The following is an 11,782-nucleotide window of genomic DNA, read 5'->3' as shown; positions in this document are numbered from 1 at the left end:
CACACACACACACACACTGAGGGGTTAGTGTAAACAACTTCAGTCCACTCAGGGAGAATATTTCATTGCGAATACAAAATGCAGCGAGAAGAGCTGTGCATGAATATTTAGGATAAATACACACTCTCTCTTTGCGTCATACAGGCACGAACACACAGAGATTGTGTAAACCAGTCACAGAGGCCAAGCAACAAAAGGCAGGGGCAGAACAGATAAATAAAGTGTGTTCTCTTCCCTTTGGCTTAGCTGTTGGTGACTAACATAGTGTTTGAAGACAACAGAGACTTACTGACAGCTTAATGTGTTAACAAGCCACTTCTGATTCCTCTTACCGCACAGTGGGAACAAGCAGGATGTACAAACAGAGTCCTGTTACTGCCTTAAAGCTCCAGCATTGTGGGCAAAGTTCAAAGCCACAGGCCAATAAACTAAGCGCTATAAGAAATTGTAAAAAAATCCACTCAGGTCATTGCAGACAGGAGACTTGTTAACAGCATTGCTCTGTGTGCTTAGTTAAACTGTTTCAGTTGAAGTGATTGGAAAGACGCCTCAGCTGAAACATGGTGGAACATGCGTGTCTAGATGAACCCAGTGTGTGTGAGCAAAAACTCAAACACACTGCTTCATCATCGTGTGGAGACAGTCACAGCTCGCGCCATGTCAGGGGTGACAAAAGATGTTAAATGAAAAGATCTTCTGTAACGTTTCATCAACATCTCATGTGTGAGCACAACAGTAGTTTATTCCAACAGTTTCACACGTGGGCTCAAGTCGCACAAGAAAAGCAAAACTGACACTTTTTTCACTCGTCTGCTGTGGGACTCAACCTCTCCACAGCACGAAACACTCGTCAGCTACAGCAGCAGAGATGTGACTTAGTGGCCTTATTATTATTTTTTTAAGTGCTACTAAAGTGGTTAGTTATTAACACAGGAATAACACACGTGTGACTCCATATTGTAGTGGTTTGCACATTTGCCTAACAGGCAAAGAGTCAGTGGTTTGATTCCAGACCCAGGTGTTGTGGTAGGAAGGCGTCTCATATAAAACTCTGCCAAACCACAACAAACAGCTGAAAGCAGCTTTTAAAAAAATCAAATCTGCAGGCAGAATGCACAAGTTTCAACAGCATATTGCACACTTTGAGCTGAAGCTGCTTTTTAGCAGTGAAACCTTAGTTTTAAGTGTTTTTATTAGAAAGTTACACATCACTTTGATGTGCACAGGAAACTGGACGTATTTGTACTAGATACCTCTTAGGTATCAGTTGCTAAAGCAAAATTGTGGTGTGAGAGGAATTTTATGATGCTTTTGAATTTTTTATTGTCATTGCACGTGTCACAAGTACAAGGCAAAGAAATGCAGTTCGCATCTATCCAAAAGTGCTTTAGCCATGATATAGATATATTACAAATATATATTAGCAATAGTATAGATATATAAATACATTACAGAAATGGGTCTATTATGGTATGTAATAGTGTACACAGTAGGAAGTTATGAATATGCTATAACTGTAAGTATGTACAGGCTGTAGTGGTGTAGAAGCTATGTACAGACTATGAAAAGGATATAAATATGAAAACTATACAGAAATGTGATGTGGACTCCCAGGAACTTGAAGCTGCTCACACGCTCCACAGCCATCCCCTTAATGTGGATGGGTGGATGTGGGTCAGCATTCCTCCTGTAGTCCACAGTGAGCTCCTTAGTCTTCTCGGCATTGAGCAGCAGGTTGTTTGTGTCGCACCACTCAGCCAGACGATCCACCTCCTCCCTGTAGGCGGCCTCATCGTCGTCACTGATGAGGCCAATCACCGTGGTGTCATCTGCAAACTTAATGATGGTGTTGGAATCATCAGCAGGTCTGCAGTCGTGGGTGAAGAGGGAGTAGAGGAAAGGGCTCGTCACACAGCCTCGGTGTTCATTGTGATGGTAGATGAGCAGCAGTTATCCAGCCGGACATGTTGGGGGCGGTTGGTCAGGAAGTCCAGTAACCATTTGCAGATGAGGGAACTGATGCCCAGGTCTGTCAGTTTCCTGATGAGTTGTGAGGGGAGGATTGTATTGAACGCTGAGCTGAAGTCTATAAACAGCATTCTGGCGTAGGTGTTGTTGACCAGCTGCTCTAAGCACTTTGTGACGATGGGGGTGAGTGCTACTGGGCGGTAGTCATTGAGGCTTGATGGGTTGGAGTTTTTGGGTATCGGGACGATGGAGGTGGATTTGAAGCAGGCCGGTACCACAGCAGTCGTCCTGGATGAGATTCTGGCAAACTAACTCAGGAGAGGAAAACAGTCATAATTCATAAGTCAATGAATTATCTGTCTGTTACTTACTCTGTCCGAAAGAAGACTTACAGGTCTAATATTTATGCCCTTCTTGTCTGAAATTCCCAGTTTTTCCAAAGATATCCAGTGGACCAGTTTGGATACTTCGGTGGGCCAGCCCCGCTCTAAGGTATCGGATTGGAACAACAGTTTTCTGAGCTCAACGATGGTGATGAAGATCAGTTATAGAGTGGATGCATTAGTTCACCAGTCAAGGTGATTTTTCACTTGTTTTTCCAAGAACACAGTAAATGCAATGATCATTATTATGATATTACCACTACATTGAAATTCCAAAGAGTGCATTTTTACCCTCTTATTATTAAGAAATTAATAGGTAAGTATGGAACAGCTAGGAGAGAAACCGGACGGTATCGCTGTGTGACGGATATTTATGCGTGTACAGTCCTGTGGAAAATTCTGAAACTGCTCTTTTCTGTTTAGTTTTTGTTTCCAAGCAACCAGACCTTGTAGCTTTTAGAGTAAAGGTCAACTTTGAAAAAACAACGATATTGCTTTTTCACTTGTTTTCAGTCCAGTACCTGACCGTCCTTGTACCTGACCATTTCCAGTGGAATTTGTTTTTGTTTGTTGATCACTGATCTATGACATTGTGCAAAAGTCTCAAGTCTTTATATTTAGCCAGGAAAATGGGAAATACTTTCAGCAACTTATTGAAACATGCACATATACATATATGGACATATATTATATCTCTTGGCTGGCCTGGGAAGTCCTTGGTGTTCCCCTGGACAAGCTGGAGGAGGGAGGTCTGTGCTTCTATGCGTGGGCTGCTGCTCCCACGACCTGGCCCCAGATAAGTGGAAGAAGATGGATGGATGCACAAATATTCAGGGATATATTGTATAGAATACAAAAACAGAGTTTGTGGCAACAAAGTTTAAAAGTCAATGTTTAGTACGACCGGCTGTATTCTTCAACATAGCTTGAACTACCTCAACCAAGCTTTGTGTAATTTACTGTAATTTATGTGAGTAGTCTTCAGAAATCGTTCTCTGGGCTTCCTGAGAGACATTCAAAGCTCTTCTTTGACACATGACGTCGTTTTGTTCTGTTCTTCGTCAAAACGATTCCACACTGGTTCGATGGTGTTGAGGTTGGTCTTTGGGGAGATCGCTTGTAGAGCTCCATCGTGCATGTTTCTCTTCAGTTATGCTTTCTCTGTATTTGTGGTGTGTTTGGGATCACTGTCATGCTGACAAAAGAGCAGTTGGAAAAACAATGTTTACCAGGCGGTAATGCATGATGGATCAAAATCTAACTTCACTCTTCTGCACTCATAATTCATACAAATTTGAGAAGATCCCCAACAACACCGGCTGAAATGCAATGCTGAAACACATTCATAAAATGACTCAGGCATAATATTCAAAGTTGACTTAAAGTGTTGATTTAGTATTTTTTCAGATTTTCTGCACATTTTTTCAGTCCACTGCACAGTGATTAGTTCTTATTTAGTGTTTGGTTGTGCAAACTCTACAGCTTAGTTGTCCCCGCCCTCCTTTGTCCTCCTGTCCCCCTCCCCTCCAGTGAGGAGGTAAACAGTTTGATGGCGTGTGGGACAAAGGAGTTTTTAAGTATGTTGGTAGTAGACTTTGGGAGAAGCAACCTGTCACTGAACAGACTCCTCTGGTTGTTTATTATGACCATATGCAGAGGATGCCCAGCATTGCCCATAATTTCCATCAGTTTCTTTGGTGTCCTCTTCTCTGCCACTGTCGACCACAGAGCCAGCCTTCCTAAGGAGTGACTGATATAATTCCAACCCCACCTTTAACCCACCTGTCATTCCTACCACACCCTCACATTGTCTCGCTGTCCGCATACATGTCTTGCACCACCCTCACATATTTCTCTGCCACTCCTGACTTATGCAGTACCATCATTCCTGTCTTGGCACCTATCATACTGGCTGTACATGTATTTGCTAAACCCCATCATATTTTCTCCATTATTGGTGGAGTGCCCCACTGCAGGAAGAGTCCTAAAGCCTGACTGGGGCCTGTCTGTGTGGAGTTTACATGTTCTGCCTGTGACTATGTGGCTTTCTTCCGAGTACTTGAGCTTCCATCCACAGTCCAAAAATATGCAAAATATGTAGATTTGTCTTTCTAAATTGGCTATAAATGTGATGTCACATGCTTAAAGTGTGTAGAATTAAGTAAAACAATTAAAATAAAAAATGTGCTGATTAAAATGTGATTTTCAGTCTTTAGCAATGGTCAGTAAGACTAGAAAAACACAAAATAAATGCAAGTAGATTACAGTACAAACTACAGTACACTGGAATCTTTGAAGCTCTGAGGGGGAATAAGTAGTTTAACTGTGACAAGCTGCACCAGACCAGAATTTATATCGTGCGTATGTGAAACATGCAGAAGAATAAAAGTTTGGGATTTTCTTCTCGATCTTGCTGTTAGTGGCTTCTGACACAGGTGACACTGAGAATGGCTAAATATACTTTTTTTAAAAATCATTGAATTTTTATTTACATTTAACCTTTTGTATTGTTTATATTGTCTATTTTGTTACTTAACATTCTGTTTATTTTAACCTTCATGTACAGCGCTTTATGACTGGCTGTCTACAAAAAGTGGTAATTAAATAAACTTTGCTTACTTACTCCATAAAATGTCACCGCACTACAAGGAAATTGGAAGTTAGCTCATTACCAGGAACTATCTTGTGAGAAACTATAGTTGCAAATTCTATGAGCCAGGGCTGTAAGGTAGTACTAAGAACTGCTCCCAGTGATGGAATTCTAAGAAAATTCCTAGAATTAGAATAATTTTCCTTCTAAATTTAGCAGTAAATCCTGGTAAGCCTAAAAGTGATTCACAAAGTATCACAGTCTGTAATAGAGCTCTGAAAGGTTAAAAACTGTTAGGCGTGACGAAGTGGACTTTTAGTTTTTCTTAGGAGTTAAGAAAATGGCAGAAAGATATAATGTAGCCAGGAGTACATATCTAATAAGCATTTAAGTTTTAGGGAATCCCATCATCAATTAAGCAAAGCAAACTGTGAATATTTTATTTCCTCACTTAAGTAAAAAGTTCAAGTGCACTCTGGTGACTTTATAATTTTCAGGTTATCTTCTCCTTTGCTTTAATGCCATAGTATTCCCTGCTCTCTTCTGTTCTAACATATACTGTTAAAAAGTTTAAAGTTTCTTTACATTTCTCAAATATTTCTGCAAAATTGTGATTCAAAGCATCACCGCCACCTTATATTTTAGACGTGGTTTTTATTCATTGCCGAAAATTGTCTGACATTTCCACATCACCATATCAAAATTATCCATATCACCGAGGGCCAAAAGTATGTGAACATTTGCTTTTAGCATCTGGTGAGACATCCTGGTGCAGGCACAACTGAAACTAGCATTCATAGTAACCGCTGGGCAGTCCTAAACCTGGGCTTGGAGGAATTTAAAAGCTTTTACTCTGGGATTGAGGAGGGTCTCCTCAAATGACCTGCTCGCTTCATTTTTCTACATTTCTCTTGGATTAAGGTCAGCACTTGGCTGTTCTAAAACACTGACTTTATTCCTCTTGGATTCCTGATGGAATATCTTGTATACTGAGCATTGCTGTCTTACTGAACCAATTTCCATCCGTGATAGCGAGCAGTCTTATAAAGATAAAGATCAAATCTATGGCACTGAGGCCATTCATGGGTTAGTGTTATTACTGTCTCCAAACAAAATGCTTCTCAAATCAGACAGTTCTAGTTTAGGTGTCATCTGGTCAAGTTTGCACAGGATGGTTGTTCCCTGTTCTCATTATGATGGACCCTTGAAGTTTAGCGATTTTTAAAGTATGTGACAAATGCTTTTAGCTTCTTAAAAGTTATATAGCGTCCTTTGCAACCTCCAAGATGATCATGTCTTCTTTCTTGGAGCGATTTTGTTTGTCTACCTCTTCTTTCGAGTGTAACAATGGTCTTGAATTGCATTTGTTTATTCAACCTCTGACTGTGAACTGGTTGGGTCCAAATGTTTTGGTTCTGTAATCGTTTCCAGCCTGATGTGTGTTAACGTGTCTTGCTTTGAGATGTATGATTTCCTCAGAAATTGAATTTCTTCATTTCTTTGAAGTGACAATTCACTTCATGTCATGTTATTTGGTGATAGATTTCTGTTTCTGTACCCTGTACTCCAATTTCAATTCAATTCTATTTCTTGAACTGAGGCCTTTGTTTACAGAAATAAGGTGTTTAGATAATTAAAGCAAACTGCTCTTGTGTCAGCTTTCTAATTATACATTATGCATGACATTTTCTACTGTTATAACAGAATATAATTATATAAAGTACATTTTTATTGCATAACTTTTTTATTTAATTAAAGCAGGAATTAAAGCAGGAAGCAGGAAAAAACATTTATTGCTCTAGTTATTTACTTCATGATGACTTAAGATGAATTAAAGCCATAGCCATAAATGAATCTTATTTAGGTCTCAGAGTGCAGTCCAAGCAATCTTACAGTATGGGAGTAAATTACCTTTGCAGGTGAATCAGTAGTTTTACTATAAAAAGCTGTGCCAGACAAGGATTTATATAATATGTATACCATATGAAAAATGCAGCAGAACAAAGGTGAAGGTTTTTCTACCCTATTTTGTTTTTGACAGGGCTATCGGCAGCATCTGACACAGGTGACACCTAGAATTGTTAAATAATATCATGCATAAAATGTCATCACAATAAAAAGAAATGAGAAATGAACACATTACCAGGAATCACCTCTGTGAATTCCGCGAGCAAGGGCTATAATCACGCAGTTTCCTAGTATGAAGAACTGCGCTTAGTGATGGAAATCTAGTACAAAATTCTTAGAATTAGAAAAAGAATTTCCCCTCAAGCTTTAGCAATAAATCCTGGGGTAGAAGTTATTCAAAGCATCTCAGCCCTTAAGAGAGCTCCTAAGGTCAAAAAGTGTTTGAACTGAGGAAGTGAACTTCCAAGAAGTTTAAGAGTTTCTTAACCAGATAATAAAATGCCAGAAAGAACAATTTTCTCCTCCGAATGAAGAGTTACAATATTTTCAGTTTGCATAATCTAGTTATTTCATTACTTTCTGCTTTAGATACTCCACTCATCTTTAGAGCATAACATGCAAAAACAAACTGAAAAGAAAAAGCTGTCATTTTATATTTAAGATTTGCTAAGTGAACCATTACAAACTAACGCACTGATTAAGAAATTAGAAAATATTCCAACCTAAAAGTCTCCAGTGATTGCAAGTAGCCATTTCAACATGAAGCTGAAGGTAAAGTATACTTGGTGAACTACTCATGCAGTCTAATCTTGGATCCTGTGGTTATAACTGACTAATGTATGAATTTGCCACCATAATGTAAGTGATTGAGTTACTTTGGTAACAAGTCACAACTGAAATCAGAGTGTGTGGATGCACATACCCATCATTGGTGCTCTCCTTTACTTTGACAAAGAACACTGCAAAGAGAAGTTTCATGAGCACTTTTATGATGAAGCTTGTGATTTTCCACTTCCTAGTAAATCATTTGCATGAGTAATGAAGAAACTGACTAGACTTTCACTACTGGAAAGCTAGTGAAAGAGATGGACCTCTATAACGTGGTTGTTGGATAAAGTGTTTTACATAATTTTCCTGCAAAAGTGACCCTGGATTCAGTGCTGTATAAATAAAAATCCAGTGAATTGAATAGTTTAATTACTTAAAATTATTAACTGAAAATGTTCATTAAAACGCTCTTGATAAACACAGCTACTAAACCTGCTGATGGCATTTTATGGTGATTTGTAGCCAGAGGAAGGAGCAAGAGACAGACTGAGAAATATAGTCAGTTAGGGAATGTGCCTTTCAATCAGCCAACTGGTTAACTTAACAAATGCTGGTCATACCCCCTGCGTGAATCGCTACCTTATAATGGTGGAGGTGTTTGTATGTCCCAGAGATCCAAGGGGCTATGTTGTCTGGGGGCTTTTGCCCCCTGGTAGGGTCTCCCATGGCACATGGTCCTGGGTGAGGGATCAGACAAAGACTGATTCAAAAAACCCCTACGAGAAGATGATCAACTGAACAGTTCATGCTGATCGGGATAGGGTTATCAGGGCCCAACCCTGTTAACGCAGCTACTTGTGGATGAGAGGGTTTGTTCCCTGCGGCTTCAGATCAGGGAACATGTCCTTACTGTCATCTGAGCTTATTTGCGTTCGAGTACTGGCCTTCTTGGAGTCCCTGAGCGGGGTGCTCTGGTGGTGAGTTGTATCAGGTGGCAGGAGAGGATGGTTGACACAGACCTGGCGCACCTAAATGTATAGTGAGGGTGCCCTGGGGACACCTGGCAGAGACCCCGGTCCGCGGTCCACCTCTGTCAGAGGTTCGATAGCATTCTGAGGGAGACTGTGGACACTGAGTCCAAAGGGACCATGTTCAGCATCTCTGCTGCTCAAGAAGCTTCTCTGAACTGCGGCCACAAGGTGGTTGGTGTCTGTTATGGTGGTAAACCCGAATGAAATAGTGGACGCCAGAGATAAAATAAGCCATCAGGCTGAAGGAGGAGTCCCATCAGGCTTGGTTAGCCTGTGTGACTTTGGAGGCAGCCAATAGGTACTGACAGGCCAAGTGGAACGCAGCTCAGGCAGTGGCTAAAGCAAAAACCCGAGTGTGGGAAGAGAACTTGAAAAAGACTTTCGGGACACCCTTGAAGAGATCATGGCAAACCATCAGGCAACTCAGGAGGGGAAAGCGATGCTTTGCCTGCACAGTGTATAGTGCGGGTGGACTGCTGCTGACTTTGCCAGAAAACATTGCCAGGCAGTGGAAGGACTGCTTCAAGGACCTCCTTCGTCTTCCATGTAGGAAGCAGAGTCTGGGGACGAGGGGGAGAGCTTGTCTATCTCCAATCTCACTGAGGTCACTGAGACTGCTCTCACAGGTAGAGACTGACGAGGAAAGAAAGAAAGAAAATTCAGTTCAGGTTTAGTATTGTGTGGGTATGGAGAAATAGGCTAATAATTTAGTGTAATGTACAAAATGTACATTACACTAAATTACATTTTGTGTAAATGTAATTTAGTGTAATGCTATGGCAAGGGGGAGCCAGGACGCCAGATTGGGTACCAAGCCCCAAGTGCGTTAGGAGAAGGATCGTTGAGTGTGAAAGGAACTGACCTGAAAGATAAAATCATGGCCAAGCATGAAACCTGGATCCCCCGTAGCCGGTTACCAAGACTATGTGAAGTACCCTCAGAAGGTCTGCTAGATGATGCTAATGCAGCACTACGGACGATACCTACAGCCACCACTACCGAGACTAACAAGCTGATCTACAGTACGGCAGCAGTGATCAGTGAGATGCTTGGCTACAAGTTGAACAGCCACAAGGAGCAGTTCCCTCCATGGCAAAGGAGGCTAGAAGCTAAGATCAAGGTAGCAAGGAGGGAGGTTAGCCAACTATCAGAGGTGCAGAAAGGTGCGATGAAAAAGGTGCCTAAGTAGTACAGCAAGCTATCCATACCTGAGGCCTTTGAAACTGCTAAACAACGACTCACAGCCTTGGCCAGCCGCTTGAAGAGGCACACCAGAGAGATCAAAGGCAGGAGAATAAACCAGCTGTTCTCCACAGAACCAGCCAAGGTGTACTCTCAGTGGCAAGGGAACAATAAGAGAACAGAACCTCTAAGGCTGGAGACGGAGCAATACTCTAAGAGCATATGGGAGAAGGATGCAACCCATAACGAGAAGTGGTTAGTTGATCTGAGGGCAGACCACAGCAACCTTCCTGAACAGGTTCCAGTAACAATCACAGTGGCAGACATCCAAGAAAGGGTCTCCAGTATGAGGAGTTGGACAGTACACGGCTCTTACATGGTTTACGCCTATTGGCTGAAGAAGCTGACTGCACTCCACGAGCATCTGGCAGCACAAATGAACCAGCTGCTAGTGGACGAGAGACACCCAGAATGGCTAACCGAAGGCCGGACATTCCTGATCCTCAAAGACCCCCAGAAGGGACTGGTTACCCTCCAACTACCGACCAATAACCTGATTCAGTATCACGTGGAAGCTCCTGTCAGGCATCATATCGGCTAAGATGAACAGGCACATGGGTCAATACATGAGTGGGACGCAGAAAGGGATGGGCAAGAATACCAGAGGTGCAAAACACCAGCTACTGGTAGACAGAACAGTCAGCCGAGACTGCAAGACCAGACTGACCAACCTGTGCACTGCCTGGATTGATTACAAGAAGGCCAATGACTCAATGCCCCACACCTGGTTCCTGGAATGCCTAGAACTATAAGATCAATAGGACCCTGAGAGCCTTCATCAGGAACTCAATGGGGATGTGGCGGACAACACTAGAGGCCAACTTCAAGCCCATAGCACAAGTAACCATCAAATGCGGGATCTACCAAGGAGATGCTCTGTCCCCACTGCTGTTCTGCATAGGCCTGAACCCCCTCAGTGACATCATTAACAAGACTGGCTACGGATACCGACTACGGAATAGAGCAGTTGTCAGCCACCTCCTGTACATGGATGACATCAAGCTGTATGCCAAGAGTGAACGAGACATCGATTCACTGATCCACACCACCAGGATATACAGCAATGACATCAGAATGTCATTCGGACTGAAGAAGTGTAGTCGGATGGTAACAAAGAGAGGGAAGGTAGTCAGCCTGAGGGGATCAAACTACCAGAAGGCAACATTGCAGACATAGAGGACAGTTACAAGTACCTGGGGATCCCGCAGGCTAATGGGAACCATGAAGAGGCCGCTAGAAAAGCTGCAACCACCAGCCGCTAGAAAAGCTGCAACCACCAAGTACCTGCAGAGGGTCAGGCAAGTCCTGAGGAGTCAGCTGAATGGTAAGAACAAGATCCGGGCCATCAACACGTACGCCCTGCCCGTGATCAGGTACCCTGCTGGGGTAATAGGCTGGCCAAAGGAGGAGATAGAAGCCACTGACATAAAGACAAGAAAGCTCCTTACCATGCATGGAGGGTTTCACCCCAAGTCCAGCACCCTGAGGCTGTACGCTAAGCGGAAGGAAGGGGGCCGGGGACTGGTGAGTGTCAGCACCACAGTCCAGGATGAGACAACGAACATCCAAGAATACATTGGGAAGATGGCCCCAACTGACCGAGTGCTCAGTGAATACCTCAGGCAGCAGAAACCCAAGAAAGAGGAGGGAGACGAGGAACCATCATGGAAGGACAGGCCCCTGCACGGTATGTACCACCGGCAGATAGAGGAGGTGGCTGATATCCAGAAATCCTACCAGTGGCTGGACAAAGCTGGACTGAAAGACAGCACAGAGGCACTAATCATGGCAGCACAAGAACAAGCTCTGAGTACAAGATCCATAGAGGCTGGGGTCTATCACACCAGGCAAGACCCCAGGTGCAGGCTGTGTAAAGATGCCCCAGAGACAAT

The sequence above is a fragment of the Haplochromis burtoni genome, unplaced genomic scaffold, assembly GCF_018398535.1.
Source record: "Haplochromis burtoni strain Fernald_Lab_line unplaced genomic scaffold, NCSU_Asbu1 Contig_372, whole genome shotgun sequence".
NCBI classification, from domain to species: domain Eukaryota; kingdom Metazoa; phylum Chordata; class Actinopteri; order Cichliformes; family Cichlidae; genus Haplochromis; species Haplochromis burtoni.
Note: the sequence above shows the minus strand (reverse complement) of the source record.